A 20,386-nucleotide genomic window follows, 5' to 3' on the forward strand; every position below is an offset into this window, starting at 1 on the left:
AAATTTCACACATCAATATATTTTGGCTAACGCAAGAAACAAGTCGGCGATTCTTTACAACTTGGTATATCTAAATATTTCTCTTAGCTAGAAATCTTATGTGAACATGTAATTTATAGGAATTTACGATTTCGCATAAAATTGGATATAAATGTTCGATTTTCTTCAAATTTTGCCCATACCAATATTTGTATCTGTATTAGATAAAGAATGAACATAAAATACTTCGGTCCGCTATATCTGTTACCTCACGGATATTTCCAAAAATTTGCACATAACTCATATAAAGTATAGGAAGTAGTCGATATAGTTCAAATCCGGCACGATGTAATATTTTTATCAGTCTCAGGTCAGGTATGAATTGGCCAACTGCTTCAGAACAACCCTCTTCAAAAATAAAAGGTCAACAGTTTGAATAATCATAACTCAAGGCTGGGGGTATACACCTGTCCGCAAAACCGACTATTTAACTTATTCTTGATGTAATTTGTCGATATTAGAGAATACAAACTCCCCTTGAATCAAATTGCCTATTTTGGTGCACCCTATCCCAGAAAAAACAGCTCAGGCCTTTTAAATATATCTCGTTCAAATTTGGTGATTATTAGAGCTCGTTTCCTCATGGTTTTAGCCTCTTATTCACTTACTGAATTATGCGCTGGGCTTAGTGATGTAATACAATAATAAAACCATATTCTATTTTGCAAATTTCAATGACAACCAAGAAGTGGGTTAGTAGCAACTGAATTTTTGGCAAAGCTAATAAAAATACCAAAAAAAATCAATTTCCCTCCAAAAATTACCTTTCAATATATTACAAATAAAAATACAATTTATTATGTACATCGTATATGTATTTTGTAATAAACACACCAAAAATTTATCAATCCCAGTTTTAAAAAAAAAGAGGCGGAAAAGTTAGCAGCAAAGTCCGCTGACATATAATTTCAACAAAAAATTAAAAACGATCAATAAAAAGCAATGAAAATGAAGAAGAAAGAGAAGAAGAAGAGTAGCTGGCGATTGGAATTCCAATAATTTTTTCCGATTCTTTTCACCCAGCCATCCAGCGCAACGTAGCAGAGCCCAAGCAACTTAGCAGCAAAACAACGCTAAAGACGATCAACGAACCAACGTACCCACCATCCACCAACAAAACGCAATCATCACCACCTTGTGATTTTCACCTGTCGCTGCTGCTTTCTGACCGATATGGTTTTTTTTTTCTTTCAATTTTTTAATTTGGAAGCTAGCCACCAGCAGCTAGCTCGCTAGCTGGGGCCAACACCACAACCATGGTCAACGCACAATTCAACCATCAATAAACGATCGATTTTGATTTCGGCTATTTGGTCAAGAAGCCAGGTGTCAGTGTGTGTGTAAACACTGTTGCTGGGCTAAAGACAGAAACACACACGTGTAATGGACACCCATGACAATGTGTGAGTGTTTGTGTGTACATGTGTTGGCAGCATTGGTGTCGTTATACACACACACATATATATACATTGGGAAGAAAATTATATCGTGGCGTAATGCAGACCATGTTAGTAAGTAACTGTGTTGCTCGCTTCCAACAACTTGCTATGGCTGGTCAGTTAGTCTGCGTTTATTAGCCGAAAATAAAACTTTTACTTCGTAAAAGGGCTTATTAACAACAGTGCGGCTCATTGGGAAAGGTACACTAGGTGATGTTTGGTAAATTCGGTGTCTTAAACGGAAACTCCCGCATACAGGAGTGTCAGAAAGGATATACATGATATTGGATGGGAGATTCAAAGGTATTAGTGCTATCCTCAACGAGCCTATCAAGCAAATGTGAAACGCTTTAATACTCGTCAAGTCATCATGGCCATAAATGGGTATAAGTTCCCTTCTCGGAGTCCACATACAATCCATTTCCGCTAAAGACTGTCGGCTGCGAATAAAAACCATGGCCCCTATTCTGATCCATGTAGTATGGTGCAATTTTGGTATTGAAGTAGATTTTTGCCTGTAGTAAAAATCGAAAGGTAAAATATTTTAGTTTCATGCAAGCCAAAAAGTATGCAACGATTTATGTGTTTTTGTTCCTTCCATATATATCGAATCAAACTTATCAAGCTAAATCGTGCGATTTAACGTCTTTAGGCTATGGGGGCTATGATTATGGGGATCGCTATGACTATGAGAGCGCTATGTTAAAGCCCATGTCTATACAAACGAGCCCGCTCCAGTTGCCACATTGGAAGAAGACATTGAAGTTTTTATTCGAGAGATACTGGCCGAAATGTTGGGAAGAGTATGACAAAATTGTACTAAGCGGATGGACCATTTGAGATGCAATCACGGTCAACATTTGTATCAAATAATCATTAAACTACGGAGGAGGCCTTTATTCTTAAGGGAACCCCAGTGACCTGGGTCTCAGTGACCCCAATCTTGCGACCCTCCATAATGTTACCTTCCGATATTCGGTATTAAATGTTACCTTCCAAAATTCGGTATTTTGAACGATTTCAACGAAACGGGCTGAGATTTGGTATTTTAAGTATCAATGGGTATCAAATCACCCTCTATATGGTCTAATGCTGCAGCCTTGGATGGTAACCGGAATTTCTATATGGGAGTTGGAGCTAGATGAGGTGAGAGCAATGTTTGGAAAATCTCATCCTGTAAGGCTGCAGGATACCCACAATTTCTTGGGGTATATAAAGATACATAGATTGATGAGCATACTTTTAGGCGGTTAATATAGATGAGATGAAAAAACTGCAACCAACTTCAGACTGCTGTCATTTCTAAGCCACTCGTCCGACAGCTGTTAAAATTATTCCAGTGATAGCTCATTATATTGTTTACAAGCGTACAAAAGCATTTTGGTGAGATTTTTCCAGAAGAAAAAGTTATTCGTGATGGAATTCAAGCGTGATAGTGTAATTTCTTTATTTTTGGCTGGATAACCACAAGTGGCTATCGTTAGAGCACTCCAGCATTTAAATGTGAATAAATCTGTTGTGTCTCGTACCATCGCTCGTTACCGTGATACTGGCATCAGAATAAATGGCGAATATTATCGCGAAAATATTCTGGAGGGTGTATCAAAGCCTTAGGAACGCAAACATTTTGGCCGCAGACCTTGGACAGTCCAACGGGACTCAGCACCATCGCACTCAGCTCGTGCCACCCAAGAATGGTTACAAATGAGGTTCCTCGCTTCGTTTCCAGCGCACAATGACCGCCAAAATCTCTCACTCAGCTGCGCCACCCAAGAATGCTTACAAAATGAGGTTCCTCGCTTCATTTCCAGCGCTCAATGGCCACCAAAATCTCCGTATACCAATACGTTGGACTATTTTGTCTGAAGTATTTTGGAAAGCAAGGTTGGCACTAACAAATACCAAAGTGTCGATCACCTCAAGCAAGCGATTCGCCGGGAATGGGCCAAAATACCGCAGAGCAACATTTGGGCAGCGTGTGACGGTTTCATTGGCCGTTTGAGGGACATAGTTCGTGCCAAAGGTGACCAATTCGAACAAATCTAAACTTATTCTAAAATTTGATGCTATTTCCGACATTTTTTGTTTTCATCCAATAAAATTTAAAAAAGTAAAAATTATGGCGTTCGACTTTGTTGAATTTTTGTATCTCACCCTGTATATTTTTAAATTTAATTGACTAATGATTCTGAAATGTTTCTCAAGGTCACCTGCGTATTGACTTCCTTCCTCAGGCTTATTGCATATTCAGGACACACACAGATATACCCCTTTACAAAACAGCCTGCCAAGCCTCCTAAACTTGAAAACACTAGCTATAAATGCATGCCAATTTGTTGCAAAGATTTATTTTAAATTTTAATGAACTTCCTAACAAAACACACACGCTCTCACACACACACACACACCCATGCATTAACTCTGAAATTCAATGACAAATTGCTTAGAGGAGCCTAGTGATAATTGACACAATTTTTCACATGTAAATGTGGGAATTGAAATAGTGATCACACGAAAGAAAAAAAAAACGGAATGCCACACCACAACAACAACCACAATAGAGAACATTGTCTGGCTAGTTAGGCTGGCTGACTGGCTGATTGGTCGGATGGATAGATGGATGGCCTATTATACTATTTCTGTTTACAGTTTTATTACACTTATCGCGTTTAAGACGCGCTTCAGTTGTTGGCACACGCACGCAATTCATTCAACACTTGTGCTGCTCGCGATCGTTTACAAAGAAACGGCGACCCCGCCGCCACACTATTGGACAGACAGCTACTACTACTGCCGGACTTGATTGACTCTGTGTGCACACACAAACGGTTGTCTAATGTGGAACTAACTAACCAAATCTTCATTTCGCTGCACTTACATTCGGATTGCGGCAATGTTCGTTCATTCAATGCGGAAACATAGAAGTTAAAGTATTTGTCTAAAATACGAAATGAACCAGAGAGTTACGCCAAAACGAAAAAAAAACACATTTTGAATCGTCAGACTGAATATCATCATTGTCTGTCTGCCCCGCCACAATAGCCAGGCGAAGCAGCCACATAAAGCCCAGTGGTGTGGTGTGCGGTAAATGGAAATTGTTGTTAGGAAAATGTATAACAAGAAGCAAAAGATGAAGAAAACGGCATAAACAAACAATTATAATGATTGTTTATTCATCATTCATGGGCTGGAGTCTGGGCAGAGATTTTAGAGAAAATTAAATGAGTATTTCATTAGGGCAAACTTATATAATATAATATGATTTGCTGGACCATTTTTTGGGATGTACAAACAGCTGTTAAGATATATAATGTGTGAAAATATTATTCCCATAACTTAACAAAAATTCAATTATAGCCGTATATACGTTTTAGTGAGCGCCATCTTGATGTCGATAATTCAGCCACTGAAGGTGTCTGAGAAACATCGTTGTGAAGCATACTTTAAGGCGCATTTAATTGAAATTCATTAAATTTAAGTAATTAAATTCAACTAATTTTTACACATTATGTCAGAGTCATATGTAAAGTGAATGTTTATACCCTCCACCATACTATGGAGGGTATGTTAACTTTGTCATTCCGTTTGTAACTCCTCGAAATACTCATGTCAGACCCAACAAGGTATCAGCGTAAAATTCTAAGTCGATTTAGCGATGGCCGTCTGTCTGTTGTAATCACTCTATCTTTCGAACGAATGGAGATAGAAGGCTACAATTTTGCACAAATGTTTATTTTTTCAGTAGGCAGGTTAAGTTCGTAAATGGGCCATGTAGGTCCACGTTTTCATATAGCGCCCATATAACGGCTCCTCCCGATATTGGATATTTTGATGCTTTTAGCGACATTATTCACCGGAATTGTTTCAAATTTTGTATTTGAAGTTCGTAATGGATACTACAGTCTATGACAGAAAATTGTCTGTGCAGGTCCACGTCTTCGTATAGCCCCCATATATCAGTACCTCCCTATATTCGGTATTTTGTCGAGTTTAGGTACAATACTCACCGAAATTGTTTGAAATGTCGTATTTGAAGTTCGTAATGGATGCTACAGCCTATGACAGAAAATTGTCTATGCTGGTCCAGGTCTTCGCACAGCTCCGATATAACGGTACCTCCCTATATACGATATTTTGACGATTTTAGCTACATTATTCACTGTTTATTTCAAGTTTCGAATTTGAATTTGGTAATGACTTATGACAAACAATACCTATGTAGGTCCACGTCGTATAGACACCAATATAACGGCTATATTCGGTATTTTTAAAATTTTAACAGAATTTTTTAAGGATTTTATTTCCAAATTTGTTCCAAATGGTGGAGGGTATTCAAAGTTCAGCCCGTCCGAACTTACTGCTTTTTAACTTGTTTATATTTTACATCTAGAATCTTGAAATTTTGGGTGAGGGTCACTCCTGGTCCGAAGGGGTCAGATAAGACTTTATACCCTCAGCCCTATAGCTAGAGAGGGTATACAGGGTGATATAAAGAAACTGCAACAAAGTCAAACGCCATAATTTTTACTTTTTTTTAATTTTATTGAATGAAAGCAATAAATGTCGGAAATAGCATCAACCTCTAGAATACATTGAGATTTTGGCATGAAATGAAACCGTCACACGCTGCCCACATATTGCCCATTCCCGGCGAAGCGCTGGCTTGAGGTGATCGACACATTGGTATTATGTAGTGCCAAACTTGCTTTCCAAAATACTACAGACACAGTAGTCCAACGGATTGGTATCCGAAGATTTTGGTAGCCATTATGGGTTGGAAATGAAGGGAGAAACCTCATTTTGTAACCATTCTTGGGTGGCGCGGGCTGAGTTAGAGATTTTGGTGGCTGGAAATGAAGCGAGGAACCTCATTTTCTAACCATTCTTGGGTGGCGTGTGCTGAGTGCGATATTGCTGAGTTCTGTTGGAATGTCCAAGGTCTGCGGGCAAAATGTTTGCGTGCCCAAGGCTTTAATACATCCTCGAGAATATTTTCGCGATAATATTCGGCATTTATTCTGATGCCACGGTCGATTAATACGAGCGGAGAGCGACCATCGGCTGTTATGGCGGCGCTTAATTTCTGGTGGCCAACCGAAGGCTCACATTTTCAGCTGACCTCTTTGGCAAGTAAACACGATCATTTTGTTTGTTTACAAACTGCTGGACAACGAATGTTTTCTCATCGGATAAAACCAAATTCGGCAGTTAACCACTTTCGACCAAGCGAAACAACTCTTTAGCTCTTTTGAATCTATTTTCTTTCTGTTGCGGTGTAAGTTCCTGCACTTTTTGGATTTTCAATGGCTTTACTCCGAGCCTCATTTTCCAATATTTGCCGAATGGAATATTGCGATATGTTCAGCTCACGAGTCATTTTTCGGACACTGTGACGCGGGTTTCGATCAATTCATTTCTTTACTTTTCGAACCATTTCTGCTGATGTTGCTGTTTTCTTCCGTCCACTTCCTTGACGTCGGCCTACGCTACCAGTATCACTAACGATAGCCACTTATGGTTTTCCTGCCAAATATAAAGAAATCACACTATCACGCTTGAATTCCATCGCGAATAACTTTTTTTCTGAGAAATTCTCACCATAATGCATTTGTACGCTTGTGAACAATATAATGAGCTGTCACTGGAATAATTTCAAAAGCTGTCGGACGAGTGGATTAGAAATGACAGTAGTCTGAAGTTGGTTGCAGTTTTTCCATCTCACCCTGTATGGCCATTTGTCCCGGTGGTATATACTTCACCTATGAATCGGCATATCATATGCTTTGACTTATTCTACGTTCAAAATAGGACCTTTTCGTAAGCTAAAATATTAAAAAAAAAAAAACAGACCTCCAAATTGAAACCCAGATGGCGCCACCTAAACTTCATAGTAAAATTCCAACAGATGCTTGTGTATAAGTTCGACATCTAAGGTAAGAAACGTTTCAATTTTTCCAGTTTTCGCCCGGTAACATTAACATTTTCGAGACGAAAATCCATTTATTTGATAACATAGATCTAATTTCCCTTTAGAAGTAGTAAAAGTTAAAAACAAATATTAAATAAACTGATGACGGTCAAAAGCTTTAACCCTTCCAAATTTCCAATTCAAGGGAGGTATGCATCGCATTCTAATATTCCATTACAAGTGATAATAAATCATTATTATTTAAAACAATATTGAAGTGGATTTTGGCGCATACGCCCACAATTAGAACTCGCTGATAGCTAATAAGTGCTTAATATTTATTACGAAAACAGAATCCAGTTTAAAAACAAAAAATACTGTCGGGGCATTCCCAAATTCTCTTTGAAATGCTGTTATTATTCTATTATTTCTTAAGAAACAGGAAAGGTTTTATTTGCCGTAAAAATATTCCTCAATAAATTTGCCCAAATAACCAACAAAGTAATAAATATCTATTTAACCAACTTCTGGCCCGTGTTCTTAATACTGGAACATCAAAAAAAAAACAATTATTTCTAATTCTGCACTAAAAAAAGGTATAAATAAACAATTTATTTTTATTTGTGAGAAAGTAAAATTTTATATCTGCGAACATCATTAAGATTTGCATGTGTTAGAAACACCTACCTATCTACCTACTCGTCGACGTCTTCGTCTATTTGGTTTGGTACAAAGTCCACGACATAAATATATATTCCGAAAAATATTATATATTCAAAAATGTTTTTGTTTATACATTTGAGTGGCTATTGATGTCATGTACTATTGCCAGAGCTCTCTTCGTATTTTATGGCTGTTAATATTTACTTTGAAATCAGTTCTCGGCTATTTCTATTTCCATTTCTTTTTTCTCTATTTGTTGTCAGATAAGAGATGAAATGCAGACAAGATAGCGTGTAGTAAGCGAACTTTGGATATAATTGACGTACTCGTAGTTTCACATGCCTATGTCCGCCAGATATATAACAATTTCGGTTCCAAAAATAAAAAGTTTGGATTGTTCAAAGATCAATGCAAGATCCAAAGGTCTTCAAACTTCATAAGTGTTCAAATTTTGAAATATATGGGATATTGGTTAAATGATTTATCCGGTTCGCGTAAGCAAAGAAAAATCAGTTTATAAACTTACACAAAAATATTTTTAATGTAATTTGTTTCCCTACCTGGATCGTAATAGCTTTGTGACATATATTTTCGTAATTAGTACTAGAACAAAAAAGGCATACTGAAAGCGCCATCTATATTTCAATTGTAAATTGTTCCATCGTAACATAATTTTGGCCGTTCGTTTCTGATAGGCATCTGAACACACTGAAAATATTCATAAATGGGGAAATTGGTTCGCAGGTGCAGGAAAAGTGTGGCTTTATATCCTAGAGCTCCTGTAAAAAAGGTTTTATCTGAAGTAAATCATACCACCTATCAACATTTGGCTTTAGAGCAGTTATAATTTGGCTTCAGAGGGAACTAATTAATATAAGGGATGCATATCTAATTCTGAACCGATTTTCACTAAATTTGGCGGAGACATATTTATCTTTTATGTCAAATAACATAGCTATCGAGTGCAGGATATCACTTCGAGAAGCATTATATTAAAACAAGTAAAAAAACTGTAAGTTCGGCATGGGCCGATCTTTGAATACCCTCCACCATTGGGAACGAATTTGGCAATTTTCCCAAACAATAAAATACGTTAAAAATTCTGTTAAAATCTTAAAAAACACCGAATGTATCCGTTATATTAGGGTATATACGATGACGTGGACCTGCATAGGCAACTTTTGCCATTAGAATATTTAAATGCGAAAAAAATCGGTGATTAATGTCGCTAAAATCATCAAAATACCGAATATCGGGATATACCGTCATATAGGGGCTATACGCAGACGGGGACCTGCACAAACAATTTCTGTTTGAAACAATTTCTGTTTGAAACAATTCCGGTGAATGTCGCTAAAATCACCAAAATACCGAAAAAGGGAGGAACCGTTATATGGGGGCTATACGAAGACGTGGACCTGCACAGACTATTTTCTGTCTTAGGCTGTACTATCCATTACGAACTTCAAATACCAAATTTGAAACAATTCCGGTTAATAATTTCGTTAAAATAACCAAAATTCCGAAAAAAGGGAGGTGTCGTTATATTGGGGCTATACCAAAACGTGGACTTTCATAACCCATTTTCAATACCAAAACTCCTGCAAACATAATACACGATTGAGTAAAATTTTATCAATCTACTTAATTTCGTTCGGAAGTTAGAGAGATTTCCACAGAGGGACGGACATCGCTAAATTGACATAAAATGTTATGCTGATCAAGAATATACATTCTTAGTGGGGTCTAAAATGTATATTTCGAGGTGTTACAAACGGAATGACAAACTTAATATACCCTCCATACTATGGTGGAGGGTATAAAAATATATCGGAGTCGAGTTCCGCCAAATAAAAACGTACGTCCCGAAATTCACTCCATTTGGGCAGATAATAACAATTATTTGGACAATAAACCTGAAATCAGATTAAGATATATATGGGAGCTACATCCAAATCTTAGCCGATCTTGATAAAATTTGGCAAAAGTATTTCCGAGCCCTATAAGATATCTGGTACCAAATATCATTGTTGTCAAATGCATATTATGAATGTGAGAAATTTAAGGATCAAATTGGAAGAAAGATATATATGGGAGCTAAAGCTATATCTGAACAGATTTTCACCAAATTTATTATACTTGCTTCTAGACTGAATTCAGTCGGATGTGCCAAAACTCAGGTTAATTTGAACTGATATTGGTTATTCAAAATTTTGACCCTTTGTTGGGGAAGTACCTGAAGAAGTTAACCGATATATTCCATTTTCACACCAGACCTTTGGTTAATACAAATATTGTGATGTGAAAAATATGAACAGAACCGGAAACTTATTTCAGATTTTATGATTCTTTTGGTTATTCAAAAATTTGATCCTTTGTAGAGGAGGTTGATATTATTTATATTATCGGATATTAAATTGGCGTTTTATGAGCTTTAAGGATAATCAAAATTTTGACCTTTTGTGGGGGAGGTACCAGAAGGAGTGCACCGATATATTCCATCTTCACAACAGACCTTGGGAAAAAAATATTGTCATGTGTGTAATTTGAAGACAAGCAGACACTTATATCAACTTATTTTATAAGAGTTCTATTTATTTAAAATTTTGACACTGTGGGGGAGGTACTTGATGGAGTGGACCGATATTGTCCATTTTCGCACCTCACCTAGCACTGACGCAATTATTGGGGTTTGCAAAGTTGGAGCAAAAATCGAAATATCGTTTCCCTTTCTATGCAGAAAATATATTTTTTGAAAATTTCGACCTTTTGTGGAGAGGCAACCAGAAGGAGTGGATATATTCCACCTTAACATCAGACCTTGGGTTAATAAACATACTGGGATGTGTCAAATATGAAGACAATCCGACTCTTATATAAAATTTTATGAGAGATGCAATTATTTAAACTTTTGACCCATTGTGGAGGAGGTACTTGATGGAATGAACCGATATTGTCCATTTTCTCAGCTGACTTAGCACTGATGCATATATTAGGAATTGCAAAGTTATAGAAAAATCGAATTATCCTTTCTATGCCTGTGCAGTAAAATGTTTTTTTTTTTTTTTTTTTTTTTTGAAAATTTCGACATTTTGTGAGTAACAGAAGGAGTGGACCGATATTGCCCATCTCCGAACTCGATCCAAATTTGACAATAATATCACGATGTACCAAGTTTGGACTAAATCGAATATTCCCTTTGAGAGTTATTGTGCGCCCCAACCAGCCAGACAGACGAACGGACGGACATCGCTAAATCGACTACAAATGTCATGAAACGGATTTGGTCCAAAGAGACCTAGGGTCTAAACCCGTTATTTCGATGAGGCACGTTTTGGTCGTATGAAATGATATATACCCTCTCTAGTCATATGGCTGAGGGTATAAAAATAGGAACTATGAAATTAAACTTAAATGCTACTTTAAAACAAAAAAAAAACGACTGTTTGATGAGATTTTTTTCAGGAATGCTGAACATTTGCACATTTGCTGTTCCACAGCATGGGAGCTATTTTAAATAGCATACCTATATGAAATATATTTTGCGAGGAGTAAAATTAACCCACTGGTAATACGAACAGTAAAATTTCAGAGAATTTGGTTGGTACCTTAAAACACTTGAAATCAAAATGTACCGCCAGATGTGTATCAGTCCAAGTAGAGCTTTGATATTTTATTATTTTTTTAATTTATTTCAAATTTCCAATAACGAAATTTGGACTGATACACATCACTTTCAATACCAAACATCCTAAGAATAAAATCAATGGCCATTGTAAATATGTTTTTGGAACCGTTCATGGCGCTATGGACTAGGATTCTGTATCTGTGGAAAAATATATTAAAATATAAAAGCTCTATATATAATTTTGCCAGCTCTTTATTGATTTCAACAGATTAACCGATATATTTAAAAAAATTGAGGTGTAACAAACGGCATGACCGAATTAGTAGCATACCCTTCTTCTGTTGGTGAATTGTTAATTTGTCATAAATCCACATGGACTTTGTCCTCCTAACTGCATATAAACCGGTCATCCGTGACTCTGCTCTTTTATTGGCTACTCTAGGAAAACCCCAAAATCTCAAGTGGTCATTTAAACAAGTTCGAGTGCAAATTAATTTAATTACTCGAATTTTTTTCAGTGTCAAAAGGTATTGCAATTACCTCAAGATATGAACTTTTAGTGCAAAATTAATAAACTATGTTAAACACAAAGAATTGGGGGCAAGTTCAAGATGTTTAAAAAAATATGTTCATGGCATTGTTTACATGTCTGTCGGACAAATTGTTTTAGGTTTTTTCCTTATTGTTTTGTTTTGTTTTTTTTTTTCGATTTTAAAATTAACATCATTTGTGACATTACCATGGGGAATTTATTTGTGTGTATGTCAATGTTAATGCTGTACGGCATGGTATTAGATTTAAATCATGTTTTTGCAAACTTCTGGTCACTTCTACGATTTGAAAAAAAACGCCTTTAAAGACATGAATTTAGAGCCACAGGAATTGGTCAGAAAACCCGTGTTTCTCTATGTCAAATATGGATGAGATATTTTTAATTTGTAGTAGAACGAAATATTGAAATGTAAATCCCCACAGAATCAATATGAAAGTAAGTCATAAAAAAAACAAGTAAGCAAAGGCTACAGTCGAGCGGGGCCGACCGTTGAATACCCTACAACACTATAATAAATGATACATTTTATATAGGCGAGATACTCGATAGAATTCCACAAGATATTGTGACAAATAATAAAAGAAAACCATCAGGTTTCGTTCTCCAATTTTTCGAATAATAGCAACTTAAACTAATTTGCTCATTTCCAATTTATTGGTAAATGGTCTTCCTAGATCTGGAACCAATATTTCCCAAAGACCTATAATCTCTCAGAAGTGGGAAAAAATTAACATTTATTATTGGTTTTTGACTGAAACGCATCTATATGAGATACAGACATTTGACTATATTCTTCAATGAAATCAGCGTTAACGAAATAGTCAGAAGTGCGTCTTTCCTGTATTTGTGAATTCTCCAAAAAGCCACTGGAATGGACATTTTCGTATTTTGTCTACAAAAGTTGGCAAACTCCTTACACATTGAATATTTTTGGATGGCCATCCAAAACTGCTTGGCTTTTGCAATGTCCGGTAACCCCCATTCAAATGTGCGTGAGGACCGGGCGATAATTACGACCTGCTGACAATTTTGCAGTTTTTGGTCCATTTCAACCCTAAATATATGGCGATCATCTCCAAAAAGAGTAGACATCTATTCTGACCCTCATCTTATCCCCATGCAAAATTTCGTAAGGATCGGTCCATAAATGAGATCTGTATATGATATCCTAACTACTTAGTTTTGTTAGCTGTAGAAATATTGCCAAATGTTTAATTCAAAATGAAAATATGCCAAAAATATGACAAAATGGAAAAAATATGAGAAAATGTTAAAAATTCAATATTTTCATCTTTAGAGAGATATTTTTATGCGATTTTTCAGACGTTTTTTCTTTCCAGCCAAGAGGCCATTCTGAATTAATGAGAACTGTCGAAATCAGTGCAGCCGTTCTCGACATATATGAGATCTTTCAAGCATATCTTCTTTGATAGACATATATATCGCACATATATTACTATATATCCGATTTGTTGGATCTTAGCATCAATGTAAAGATCAGAAGTAACCTTGTCATGGCTTTGTGATTTCGTCGGGATTTAAAATACTCGCGGTTTAATGAAAAATTTTGAATTTTTTCAACAAAAAAGATATGGTCTATTTTACCCGCTAAATATTATCCGATGACCACCCAAATTGGTAGGCTTCTTCCCCTCCCTAAACTCTAGCTACATGCTAAATTCCGCGTCGATTGGTCTATAATTGCGACCTGTATAGCTACTGCAAAATCCGACATTTTTTCAGTATTTGGTCCATTTCAACCCCTAAATATTATGCGATCATCTTCAAAAGAAATAGGGTTCTATTCTGACCTTAACCCCACCTCCATTCTAAATTTCGTGAAGATCGGACCATAATTGCGACCTGTAGAGTGATTACAAATTAACATGGACAGACGGACAGACGGACAGACGGACAGACGGACGGACGGACATACATAGCTAGATCGACTCAGCTCGGCGAGCTAGGAAGATCCATATATACTTTCCTATATGGGAAACCAATATTTCGAGGTGTTACATAAATTCTGGCCCAATCAAACTTATAATACCCCCAACACATAGTGTTGTAGGGTATAAAAAAAACAAAATTAAAACCTTTGACTGAAGTGATTTAAAATATAATTTGGAATTTAAAATATAACCTGTTCATCTAATAATAAATAGACTAACATACCATCTTTGTGTGCCGATTGAACTTTGAAATTTTAATTTGTCATAAAAAAACCAGAATCAACACATCTACCTCGGGTCAGTGACCCGAAATAAATTTAACACTTATTTAATATCGATAATTTTATGATTTTCAATTAATTTACAGCAGGTGTGACATGTTTACGGATATAGTTGGGGTTATGCAGATTATCCTCCATAAAATTCTGGTTTTATGTAACACAATTAGTAAAATGTAAATTACGATTATAGTTTATTATAGAAATTTATACTTAAACAAATCCGCTAATCTGTATATAAATATACTAAAATCATGTAATAACATTCAAAATGTAAATTACAATTTGATTTGGAAGCTAGGAAGTTGTGGTAGAAAAATTCGGAAATCGATATTTTAATTTCGTACAACCATATGACGTATTTATAAAAAAATACACATCTTTCAATAATTTTACCCTCAGTCATATGGCTAGAAAGGGTATATATTATTTGATTCGGCCAAAACGTATCTCATCGAAATAACAGGTTTAGACGCCAGGTCTCTTTGGACAAAATCCGTTTCAGGGCATTTGGAGTCGATCTAGCGATGTCCGCCTGTCCGTCCGTCTGTTTGGCTGGTGCGCACGATAACTCTCGTAGTGAGTATCCGATTTTATCCAAACTTGGTATATCGTAATGTTATTGTCAAACTTAGATCGAGTTCGAAGATGGGCAATATCGCTCCACTTCTTCTGGTACCTCCCCCACAAATGTTCTAAATTTTCAAAAAATATATTTTCTGCAGAGAAAGGATACGATAATCCGATTTTTCTCCAACTTTGCAAATGGACAATATCGGTCTACTCCATTAAGTATCTCCCCCACAAAGGGTCACAATTTTGAATAATTATAACTTTTATAAAATGTGATGTAAAAGTCCGATTGTCTTCAAATTTCTCACATCCCAATAATTTTATAAACCGAAGATCTGGTGTTAAGATGGGATACATCGGTCCACTCCTTCAGGTACCTCCCACACAAAATATCAACTTTTCCAAAGAAAATAATTTACTGCACAGAAAGGTTCGCTGCGAAAATGGACAATATCGGTCCACTCTATCAAGTACCTCCCCCACAAAGGGTCAAAATTTTTTTAAATATAAACTAAGCTCATAAACCACGAAATTAACATCCGATTCCATTCAGACTTGGCCATCTCAATATTTTCATAAACACAAGATCTGTTATAAAGATAGTAGTTTTCGGTACATTCCTTCCGGTACCTCCCCCACAAAGGCCCAAAGTTTTTAATAACCAAAACGATCATAAAACCCGAATAAACATCCGGTTCTCTTCAAATTACACATATCACAATATTTTTGTTAACTCAAGGTCTGGTGAGAAGATGCAATATATCGGTCCACTCCTTCTGGTACCTCCCCCACAAAGGAGCCAACATTTTGAATATCCATTAAGCCCATTAACACAATATCTGTTATAAAGGTGGTAGAGATCGGATCACACCTTCTGGTACCTCCCCCACAACGGGTCAAAATTAATAATTTAATAATAAATAATTAATAAAATTTATAAATAATAAAATTAATAAAATTTAATAATTATATCTCTCATAAAAGGTGAAGTAAGCTTCCAGCTCTCTTAAAATTTCAAACATCTTATTATTTATTTAAAAAAAAACAATATATGGTGTGAAGATGAGATATATCGATCTACTCCTTGTGGTACCTCCCCCTAAAAATGCTAAATAAAATATATTTACATAAGTTTATATAAACTGATAATAGGTCAGGGTATACACCCGTGCCGTGTTTTATTTCAGATTGTCAAAATTTAATAAAACGTTCCTTTTTCTATATTTGATAAACCGTTTCTTTTTAATTTAATAATTGTTTCGCCTAAAAGTATGCTTTAAAAATTCAAAATATATATACATCCGGAAACGGATGTAAAACTATGCGGATGATCTACGTGACAGCACCTTTGAAAAACACGTTTCCAACGACTGATTTTTTCCCCACCTAAAAAACATGTAACCAATACAGGCAATTCAAATTAATATTCATGATTATAATGCAAATATTTTACAGCCAACTAAAGTATGACATGGAGTCAATATTCAATGGAACTTATCTGATGTAACACATATATAAGCAGTATGTGTTTTAAGTAAATATTTAAATATTTTTCGAGGAATTGAAAATATTTTCAAAATAGTAAAAATAGAAAATGTTCATTCTCACATTTGGATATCTAAATAAATAATAAATGTGTGAAAAGCATATCTGCTAATAATGTGCTTTTATATGTTGAAATGGAAAAATTATAAAATTGATTAAATAATATTTACGAGATTTTAACAATATAATAGAGATTTCCGACACAAATTTATGATTTTTCCAACTATTGACCCTTTATGTGGGAGGTTTCGAAGCAGTTGGCCAATACGGAAACGGTTCACAACAGACCTTACGTTAGCAAAAATATTTGGATGTGTGAAAATTGAAGATATGTTGATGATAATTTCGATTTCTTTGAGCGATTTGTTTTTCAAAATCTTGAACCCTATACCAGAAGAAAGGGTCCGGTCTCTACCATCTTTATAATAGATCTTGTGTTGATGAAAATATTGAGATTTACCAAGTCTGAATGGAATCAGATGTTTATTTCGTGGTTTATGAGCTTCATGAATATTCCCCATTTGTAGGGGATCTACCAGAAGAAGTAGACCGATATGATATATACCCTCTCTAACCATATGCCTGAGGCTATAAAAATATGGCATGTTAAAAACCTTGTATTTTTATAACTCCATATGCTTTTATTTTGTTCGAGAACTATTTAGAGTTACGCATTTTATCACATTTCATGTTGAACACTAGCTCGCACACATATTGATGAAATAACCGAAACTATAACGCAATTTTACACATAATACCATCTACTGCCACAATACCTAGCTACCTACCTACCTTCATAGTTTAGTTAATTTTGATTAATCGCTATCCACACCATTCAAGCAATTATTATGTCAAAATTGAAATGAAACGTTTGACCTGCTTAAACACCGATATTCGAAAAAAAATAAACACACAGGCGACGTGTAGCAATTCCCTAATATCTATCAAAACAAATATGTTCGTAGGTATGTGGCTGATTAAAAGAAACAATAATAGCAATAATAATGCATTAATAACGTACAAAAATATTAATGCAAATATTTTAAATAAAAAAGTTGGTTGGAAGAGAAATACAACTGGCAAAATAAGCATACACCATGTAACAAAGTAATATACGAGAGATATCGGAAGCTACTATTATAACGTGTTGTATTCAACACTCGAACTGGCATACCGTTTCGGAGGGAAGTTTAAAAACTATGTAGGCAAAAAAAAATCCAAATACATCCCAATGCAATACACCTGAAAATTTCGGGTATATGGATGCTACCCCTAAAAAATAGTCCGTAATCAAACATAGTTCGTAAAATAATTCAAATTTCTTCATATGCCTCTTCTTTGACGAGGATATTCATATGTTGAAGCTTTGGAACTGTAGGATTTTGAAAAGTAATAATCAGCTCTTTTGTAACCAGTATTGTTTTTCTTCTTAGATGTTTTGTGTCTGAGATGTGGAGGAAGAGTTTCAAACCTTCCCTTCATCTATTTCTCCTTTGGAATACCACCTCGATATCCAACAATTTGTCCACTAAAGAAACAATAACTTGGATACTCCAGAAGAAAATACTGACAATCATTCATGACAAAAGCCTTATAAACATGGCAGGACAATGAAGTCTTGGACTTTAATAACATCATTACGATGGCAAAAACCATGCCTGGATTTATATGAGGAACCATTCAAAGGGGTTATCTTGTGGCAAAAATCTCAGGCCAGACATACAATACATCTCTTTGTTATTCAATGAAATCGAAACTATTATTTCATTATCGAAATCATCCAATGCACTTGCTTCATGCAACATTACCCTGTAACATTAAATATGCTTGGTAGAATAGGCCTTCACTGACTTATCAGAAGTCTGAAATTAGAAATTAATTCCAGACATTATAAAAGTTCTGAAAACAATTGTATAACCAATGATGAAGTTCTGTCAGGTTTACTACGAAGGACGGTCCACTTTCTAACAGTCCTTTAAGTAACAACCCGTTCACCCAATCAAAGTTAAATATTTGCGCCTGGGTTCCTTTTCCCCTATGGTAGCAAAGTTTTCAGTATTGCCAACTTGGCTCACCGCGCTTTAACGCATTTGCAGTAAAAGCGCCTGAGCCGAACTTTTTATACGCCGCACAAAAATTAATAAAATGTTTGGCTACCCGTTAATCCCTAAAATGTAAAAGTTCGCGAAGTTAAACCAATTGCTCTTCAAATTACACACATACCAAAGGTCTGGTGAGAAGATGGAATATATCGGTCCACTCCTTCTTGTACCTCCCCCACAAAAGGTCAATATTTTGAATATTTATGAAGCTCATAAAACACGTTATAAATATGGTAGAGATCGGATCAATCCTTCTCGTAACTCCCCCACTAAGGGCGAAAGTTTTGAATAACCAAAACGATCATAAAATTCGAAATAAGCATCCAGTTCTCTTCAAATTATACACATCACAATTTTTTTTTTCAAACCAAGATCTGCTGTGAATATGGGATATATCCACTTCTTCTGCTAATCGGTCAAAAATACGATTCTATTCAGACTTAGCACATCTCAACATTTATATCAACACAAGATCTGTTATAAAGATGATAGAGATCGTACCAGCTCATTGGGTTCAAGATTTTGAAAAACAAAACGCTCAAAGAAAGCGAAATAAGCATCCACTTTTTCTTTCGGTTCCCTATTCTAAAAACCCTCTCCAAAACTTGTGTTAATTGGGATCGTATTAAAGCTGAATCCTTCTATCTCTTTTTCGTAAAAATTGAGTCAATATAGGACAATTTAAAAACTAGGAAATTATAACAATATATTTTAATTCGTTTTGGTACATCCATTATGTGATGGGCGGTACAATAATAAACATTGACGAGGCATAGTGTCTACCGCCTAAAAGTATGCATTATTAGCATTATATACATTTATATTATCACTCACTTAAACAAGTACATATTATACGTATTGTTTCGCAAGTAAAGGACCATGGGTTGTTTATTTTTAATACGATCTTTATTCTTCCCTGAATTTTAATTTACTTCAAAATCAATTCAATTTCACTTTCTCTTCTACTTGGTTTACACTTTTCTCTAATTAACTCCTACCCCAATTTTTCTTCATTATTTCCATTTATAGCGGTTTGAAAATTATCCTAATTATCAATTAAAGACAAAGCCTTTTCCCATTCAAAATCCAAAAAACACAAGACCATGAAATGCATTCTAAACAGAATGTTAGTTGTACCTAAAAAGTACACAGTTGCTCATCCCTTTCATTCTCTCATATCTAATTGGAGAAAAAACATAAACAAAAATTCTGTCTCTTTGGCAATTCGCACTCTCTCTCTCCTTTCTTTGCTCTCTTTTAATGACAGTCGATGCTATTATTGTGTTGTTGTTGTCGTTGACGGTTTATGTTTAATGGACGGGGCACATGGGCACATTCATACGACGTACACAATCGTACATTTTACCTATGGGGGATGTGTGTGCGTGTGTGTTTACAATATAAATGTAAACGAAATGAAATTAATAAAATATAAAGAATTCTTTTTTAAGTAATTGAGAAAGCAGCAGCAGTAGCGTCATACAACAACATCAGCACCGACAACAAGTAACACAAATTGCCGAAGAAGAACAAAAAAATGGGCGTACAACAAACATTCTTCCGCTTCTTGTTCGCAAAATAATGGGTGCGGCGGGAAACAATGCCGCCGACAGACACCAACGCCGCTGCCGCCGCCTTTACTAGTCACTTGCCAGTCCGAGTTGATGATATGTTTTGATTCCTCTGGGGGGAAACAGAAGCAGAAG

General features: G+C 35.6%; 1 protein-coding gene across 1 annotated transcript in view; it reads right to left on the reverse strand.

Annotated features, from left to right (window-relative positions):
- The window catches only part of LOC101901541 (elongation of very long chain fatty acids protein AAEL008004), an 83,740-nt gene that overhangs the window by 62,612 nt on the left and 742 nt on the right, over window positions 1-20,386 (reverse strand). The window lies entirely within an intron of this gene.

This window comes from Musca domestica, unplaced genomic scaffold, assembly GCF_030504385.1.
Source record: "Musca domestica strain aabys unplaced genomic scaffold, Musca_domestica.polishedcontigs.V.1.1 33, whole genome shotgun sequence".
Lineage (NCBI taxonomy): Eukaryota > Metazoa > Arthropoda > Insecta > Diptera > Muscidae > Musca > Musca domestica.